Raw genomic sequence first — 7944 nt, 5'->3', positions numbered from 1 at the left:
AAAAAAAACCAAAAACAGAGGAAGGGGAAAAGGGAAAGGCAAGTTGGATCTTGTCCCCAACCCCATGGCATCTGCTGAAGAGCAGTTCCAACCACACAAACCCTCCTGAGCTGTGCCTTTCCAGCCTGGCTCAGGGCTATGTTTATCTCAGGTTCAAGCTAAGTACCTAGTTACTAATGCATCAGGTCCATTTCAATCCACCCAGGATGGTGCTTATACCTGTGGAATACCACAAGGAAGGTCTTCATGCTGCCCACACTATAGTTTGTCTGCAAGGGCTCCATGGGTTCTGGCTGGGTGATGAAAGTCAAAGCAGTCATTTCCTCTTCTATGATACTTCAGTTCCATGCTTTGGTAATACAACAATGTCAACAGCTTCTTTACAGCACTTTCCAGAAGACTGAAATGAGATTCAAGTGACAAGCCTCGAAATTCCTATGAAGTTCCTCTGTATGCCATTGCAAATTAGGAATTTGCTGTCCTGACCACATATATTGAACTGGCTCTGATCCTGCTGCATTGACATTCTGATGTGCTTTCCTTTCACCCCATTTCATTCCCTTTTGCCAGCTACAATTGTTCCATATCTGTGAATCACGGCTTCCTAATCATCAGGGTTGACCCACTAATAACATTATTTGTATGGTACTCAGCCCATTTTGCTAGATATCGAGCAAAAATGTAGAAAATGACAGACCTTGCTTCTCAGAGCCTTCAGTAGAATCAGAGGTCTGTTCCCTCCAGCACAGAGCAGTGGGAGGTTCTTGAATTCACTCCTGTTTGTTCAAGGGCTGCCTGCTGAGCAGTCCTTCCATTAACAAGCTTCCACAAGGATGCCAAAATACCACCCTCATCACTGGTTTCCTCTCCCATCAGCAAAGAGGCCAAGGAAGCAACAGGCCATGAGTGTCGAGTCATCCTCTTGCTGCAAGAGATGAGGAACACGCTCTGCTGCTGCTTGTGCTTTTGGGGTTGATCTGGTGGGAACAGAACTGTGGGAGCCCTGGGAGCTGCCGAGCATCCTCATCCTTTGGAGAAACCAAGGGGGCTGAGAAGCAGCCTTGGGAAAGCAGAGTAAGAGAAGTTCCAGCAGAAGTGGACATCCATAGAGGTGCCACACTGATCTGCAGACCCCCATGGATGCCATCCTCCTGCTTGTCCACATCCTGCCTGCTTTGTCTTCATGATAGCTGCCTTTGTAGAGCCACTGGCATTTTTCAGAGCTGTCAACAAATGCTGTTTTGCAGTGCTCGTAAGGACACAAATGATGAACGTTCTGCCTGTGTGTCCCTCCCAGCTCTTGCCATCCATCTGACACAGACCAAGACCATGCAGGCTACAAGCACCCCATCAGAGTGAACTGCCACACTTAAAGTTTTAGCATCATCGGGCTGAGCAAGACAAGATATTTTGGTCATACCTTCCCCTTGGGTAGGACTGATATGATACTGCAGAGAGCCATGAGGGAAAGCTGTTAATATGCCCATTCACTGGGTACCACTGGAAGGAAATCTGTGCTTTCAACTTTAATGTTACACTCCTAAAAGTGCAGCATTGACCACTGGGCACGTGGGCCCAAGTTCAAGCTGTGGCCACTCATTGGTATAAGAAAGGGAAGTGTGGTCTGGCTGATATGGGGAGTCAAAACAGGTGGTCTGAATTTTGAATGAAGCCTCATATCCACTCCCCAGCTGAGAACATTTCTGAACTCAACTTCCTCAGATCCCAAACATCTCTCCAAAACCTTCACTCTCAGACTACCATACCTTCTCCTTCCCCCCTGCTTTTCAAGCCATCCATACCTCTGAAATAACCTATTCCTATATTAGGCAAAATAGCCTCAAAACTTGGTGCTGAGTGCTTCGGAGAAGCGTCGCGTCGCCGATCAGTTACCACTGCCTACATACTTGAACCCAGAGGCATGAGCTTCTTGCTGGCAGACTGCGGAAATTTGCTGAACCCCAGCCAAGAAAAGAGATGAGGCAAGGGGTGTTAAAAGCTACTGTCTCGCCTCTTCGTACACATCACACGCACGAGTGCCTTCAGCACCCAGGGCCCGGAGCCCAGACAATTCGTTGAAAGTCTAATGCATTTCAGATAAGGCTTTGACTATTACCTGGATTGACAGCCAGAGAATGGGAGGAAAAATCCCGGCTCCGGACCACTCAGCCGAGCAGAAAGCATCCCAGTTCACGGGCTAACCTAGGTCAAGTGATTTGGCGCCTGTGGGGTATTAAAGCTATTTACCAGGGAGGGATCCGTGCAATCTGGAGGGAGCCAACCCTCCTAGTGAAAATTATTATTGTAATTCATGATATGTCCTGGCTCTGCGCCCACAGGCAATCTTGGAAAGGCACTGTCTTTAGCGGAGACAATGAAAAAACAAACAACGTTTACAAAAAAGAAAACCTGCTTTTTTTGCATCCACCCGGCTTGGTTTCACTCTACGAGCCATCATCACAAAGCTGGTCCACCTGAAAAGTTCCAGGAAGTTTGGAAATGGGAACAGCGATCCTGCCTAGGGCTTAACTCCTGGAAACAACGCAGACCAGCTGAAGCCCAGCTCAGTACATCACCATCTCCTCACCAACCACATTCTCCATGACACTTTCATCCAGCAGGAAAACCAGAGGGGGAATTACTCCTGAAGGAACTGGACACATCCTCCTTTGGAGACTTCAGAAGCTGCCTTTCCTACCGCTCCAACCCACCCTTTCTGTGCTGTTTGTTGGGAAATCCAATATTCCGTGACCAACTTGCCCCCCACCTCTGCCCATCCCCACCACCTCCTATGCCCCTCTGCTCTTTGATCCAAAGATCAAAGTGAGAAAAGGGCACAAGCTGGCGACAGCAAGAATATCAACGTGCACTTGGAGGGAAAGAAAACACCTTCCTACAAAAAGGGGCAGCGACATCCATCCCTCTGCTTCTGGCAGCCCCGCATGCAGCTCAGGTCCTCCTTCTGACCTTTGATGAGCGTCCCTCTGACCATCACACACTTCATGGAGTTTTTGGGAACCCCCAGCTATGGGCTATCATCCAGAAATTTATGTTTTTCTCTTAAGAAACGTGACCTATTTCTGTGCAAGGCTTCAGCTCTGCTACCTCCCCCCAGTGCTGCAGAACCAAAGAACAATGCTGAGAGGCTGTGATCAGCTGCAGTGGGAAACCAAGACCCAAAGCACCGAGCTGTGCTGCCCAGGAGTGCCACGGCACTGGGAGAACCTCTCCAAGCCCTTCTCACAGAACAGTTTCAATTGGAAGGGACCTTAAAGATCATTAAGCTCCAATCCAGCATTGCCAACCACCCAATCAGGCTGCTTAGGGCCCTATTTTTTCAGTGATGGAATGGATAGTTTGGGTCTGCCAGGAAAACAGCTCAGTCTTTTTTTTTTTTCTTTTTCTTTTTTTTTCCATTGAGAATTGCCTGGTAATTAAAATAGAAGGGGGGTGGAGGGGATGGAGGGACGTGAAATGTCAGGGGAATTGATGTTGCCTTGCCCTAAAACCAGGGCTAAAAGCAGCATCCCCATGGGCTGTCAGCACTGATCGGAATCAGCTGGTCACTCATCGCAGGAAGGCGAGCGGTCAGGCACAGCACACCCATAGGGCCGACAGTCTAATTATTATAGCCAGGCTTACTGGGAGCAGCCTGCTATTAAGTTCCCAGAGCTGAAATGTTGTCCTCCAGCAACGTCCCTCCGCGACGCATCCACGTCACACACCCGTGTTTTAAGACAGAGGAATAACAGCGCGGCAAAGAGCAAGGAACAGGGCAGATCAATTAAGAGGGCACCTCGTTTCTGTGGGTCCTGCTGGCTGGGGGCCAGGCTGTCACTCAGCAGCAGCCTGTCTGAGCCCCCCTGCCACCAGCCTGGCGCCCGGCCCCCGGGGGAGGACTGTGTCTGATGCAGGGGAGGATCTGATCCCAAAGAGCTCAGTGCTGGAGGGGAACGCTGCAGACCAGAGGGGAAAGTGCAAGGGACAGGGCAGCAAATGGCCTTCTCTTGCTCTGTCTCCTCTGTGCATTCCGTGGGTTAATCGCCAGCCCCTCTGTCTCCATGCACAGTCCCCTCTCAGCCTCTTCCCCACCTTTTTTTTTGCAGCTCCTGGCTTTGTACCTACTCTGCACGCAGTCTCCTGCCCAGCATGGCTCGATGCAGCTTTATCTAGCACACGGTAAACAATTTATTATTCATTCAAGAAAGGTGTAGATGTGGTGCTTAGGGACTTTGTCAGAGGGCAACGCTGGCTATAGGTGGACAGTTGGACTAGATCTCAGAGATCTTTCCCCACTTTAATGATTCTGTTTGGATTGGGGTGGTTCCATCCTGCTTCCCACCAGCATCACGAAACTGCACACAACTCCACATGGGTAACCACAACCCTCCCAAATCCCTCCAGCCAAATGCAGATCACTTCACCCATCTCCTTGCAAACCCCATTGCTCCATCCCTGCTGCTCTCTGCCAAGCTACATCCTGCTTTTTTTAATCTCCCTAATTCTCCACGCTGCTCCGCGTCACATTAAAAGCCATCACTCGGGGCTGTGTCTGCTTAAAGCAAAACAAAGCACAGGAAATATTGCTGCCAGCTAAAAGAAACATTCTTCCAATGTTATGTCACCATTCCTTTCCACCACATCTCACGTTACCATTCCAAAGGAGAGCACATTTCACCTGTGAACAGCAGGTGGGTTTGCCTGATTCCCCATAGCAGCAATGGGGCAGAACATCCACCAAGAGGTAAAGAATGAGCTCAAGTGGGAATGCAGAGCAGCTCCAGGGCTGAGGAATTGCAAGAGATTTGGGGATGCAAGAGCAGAGCAACCCTTGCAGAGTTCTGCAGTGCCCAGGATGGAGGATGCCATATGCAAGATCCCTCCCTCTTGTTTAAGCTTCCTTTTCACAGCTTTATTTGCAAAGATACTTGAAGGTCATCTTCGGTATGGACAGAGCAGCCTTTCCCTTAAAATACTGTCAGTTACTGTCACCTTGAGTTAATTGAAACAATCAGTGCAGCAAGGTCAGAGCCTGATTAGCAGCCAGGTTTTTCTGAACCACCAGGAGGCTGTTTAACTGTTGCTGCTTAATCATATCTTCCAGCAAGGAATTTTGTGCAATCTTCCCACAGGAGGCTGCTATCAAATCTGACCCTGGAAGGGCAGGGGAGAGAACAGATCCTAGTCCCATCATGAAAACAATTGATGCTCAGCTGTTAACTATTCAGCACAGGGCAGAAGCACGTTCTTTTCCATGGGAATCCGAGAGAAAGTCCTTTTCCACCTTACCAAGCCTGGGGGCAGCTTGGAGCACTGGGGGATTCGACCTTGGTGAAGCCTATTGATCTCATCCCACCCAGACCTTCCCACTCAACACGTCAAATCTGACCTAGATGGACAGACAAGATTCTTATCATCATAAATCCATGTCAGCACTGAGATTCTCCTGCCCTTCCCTTGGCTATGGTTGACGTTCCAAACTGCTCCGCTCCGACATCCGTCCTTTTTTCTACAAACAAACCCAAGTACATAAGAAAGTTTGTCTGCTTCACTCAACTCCTGCTCACTATGAGCTGAGCACCTGTACATCGCTATGGCTGAGGACTGAGGTACCAACCTGGTGCCTAAAGCAGGATGGCATGCTTCTACAGAGGAGCATCCTAACCTGCACCCTACAGCCCTTGGAGCACCCAGTGCTGCTGCTGCCTGCACACCCCGGGTCGCCTCAGGAAGCACCTGCTGTGTAGGTGCCAGACAGAGATGATACTGAATAAAAATCTGGCACCAAAATTAACATACTTCTACTAAGCCAATTTACATTCCTGGCTCTGAGCTTCTGGAGCCAAAATAAAAGGAAATTTTATTATTATTATTATTTTTTTTTTTAAACAAAATGTACTTTGGATCCAGACTTGACTCCGTGGCTCCAGTTTGCCTAGCATCGCTCCCCAGAACGACATTCTGGCTCTCAGCATCGCGTCCCCGAAGTGTCCCCAGTGGGCATTGCACAGTCTGTCACAAGAGCAGACTGGGAACAAGACAGCAGTTATGAGATCTTGATGAAAAATGATCCATTTGTTGCGTTGCCCAACTCTGTTCCCATCCTTGTCCTCCAGGGCTTCCTTGCAGACACTGTATTTGTCTTTTACTTTCTTTTTCTTTTTTAATTTTTTTTCCTTTCACCTTCCTGACACACCCCATGGGATCCCTCCTGCACTACACCCCTCCTTGCAGCATCATTCTCAGTGGCAGAGCACCCCAAACCCACTCCTTCCCCCTACCCATAGCAGCCTGGCAGCCCACTGCACCCAGTATAAAGCAGAGCTCCATAACCCAGCATCAGGTTATACTCATATATAACATTATGTTGATGTAACAGTATCAAGTAACGCACACCACCACCAATGTGTATCATAATATGTGATATATCCATTCACCCACTTGTTTTGTCTCTTGCAGCAGTTTCAGGAAGGCACCACCTTTCTGTAATGCTATATTAACACAGAAGTTACTTAACAATGTAAATATTTCTCAGTGTTTAGACTTCTCATTGGGACCTGGCACAGCCCCCATTGGCCTCCGCAGCTTCTACCCAAAGCAAAGGGTAAAGGCTGAGCTGAAACGAAGGCATGAGAGCGTAAAGGCTTCAACTTCACAAGCAGAAAAACAGCAGGAATGACCACAGGGCTGGAAGGGAATTACTTTTTTGCTTGTGCTCTCTAGCATGGCTGCTGCAGCTCATGGAGGAAGGAGGAACTGCTGCTGCTCAGACAGAGCTGACCACAGCCCCATTGGCAAGCACTGCTAGCAAGCTACTCCAGCACGTGGCTCGCTTCAGTTACAAGTACAGATGAGCAAAGGAGCTCTCCTTGCCTTTCATTATCAGCTTTCCCCTCCTGCCATATCAGATAGACATGAGAAGTGGCCAGTGGGAGAGATTCGGGCTCCTTACTGCCACCTCACACACCAGCACCCACCATCCAGAGCAGATGCAGCATCTCAGCTCATGGCCTCCATCCTTATCAGTGTAGGAGAGGAGCTGTCAATCTGTGCAGGCTCACTGACACTTGTGCTAGCAAGTTCAAAGATCACAGCAGGTGCAATAATCCCCTGGGCTTCGAGCTGGTTGAATAACATTCATGTGCAGATACAGTGAGAAGAGAGGGCTCAGAGCTTTCCAAAGAGGGACTTCCTGATGGAGATCTCTGCCATTCTCATGCAACACACACCTACTATGCTGGGCAGCAAGGTGAAGGCCTCAGACATCAGCTTCTACAGATTCCTTCCCTAGAACAGTCCCTGCAGGCTGAGGCTCAGCCCCCAGCTGATGAGAGCTGGACATCAGGGCACAATTCTTGCTCTCCCCCCACCCAGCCCTGTTATCAGATCCTGTCCATTGCGAGGGTTAAGCTAACGGCTTCCTCACACACAGCCCAGAGCACTGTTATCAGCCAAGGTCCCTATTGCTCTCTAATACACCTTAAGGCTCAAGCACCTATTTGCTTAAATTGAGGAGAAAGAAAGAAGAATGTAACCCAGTGAGCCTAGAGATGCAGCACTGAGATGTCTAGCACCGCTGTCCAACATCCTCACCCTCTTTTTGTGGCACTTTGCTTCACAGGAAAGAAGAAATACATCAGCACAGCCCAACTCCACAAATATCAGGCTGCAAAGATGCTTTCCATGCAAATAATCAGCACTGCTTTCGGCTCCTGAACCCCACTAACATCTGATTCAACAGAGAAGAGCACCCCCAGAAGTACGAGGTTTGCTATCAAACAACACACATCCTGTCCATCCATTTCTTTCCCCAACTAAACAACATTATATATTTTACTATAAAATGGGGTTTTCATGTGCTGAATTTGGATGCCGCACATACTTTCGCTTCTTTTCTTTGGATCTTTTTTTGTTAATTGATTTAAAAGTTCCTTTTAACGCAGC

This window comes from Meleagris gallopavo, chromosome 23, assembly GCF_000146605.3.
Source record: "Meleagris gallopavo isolate NT-WF06-2002-E0010 breed Aviagen turkey brand Nicholas breeding stock chromosome 23, Turkey_5.1, whole genome shotgun sequence".
In the NCBI taxonomy this organism is placed as follows: Eukaryota; Metazoa; Chordata; class Aves; order Galliformes; family Phasianidae; genus Meleagris; species Meleagris gallopavo.
The sequence above is the reverse complement of the archived record's forward strand: the minus strand, read 5'-3'. Positions refer to the sequence as shown.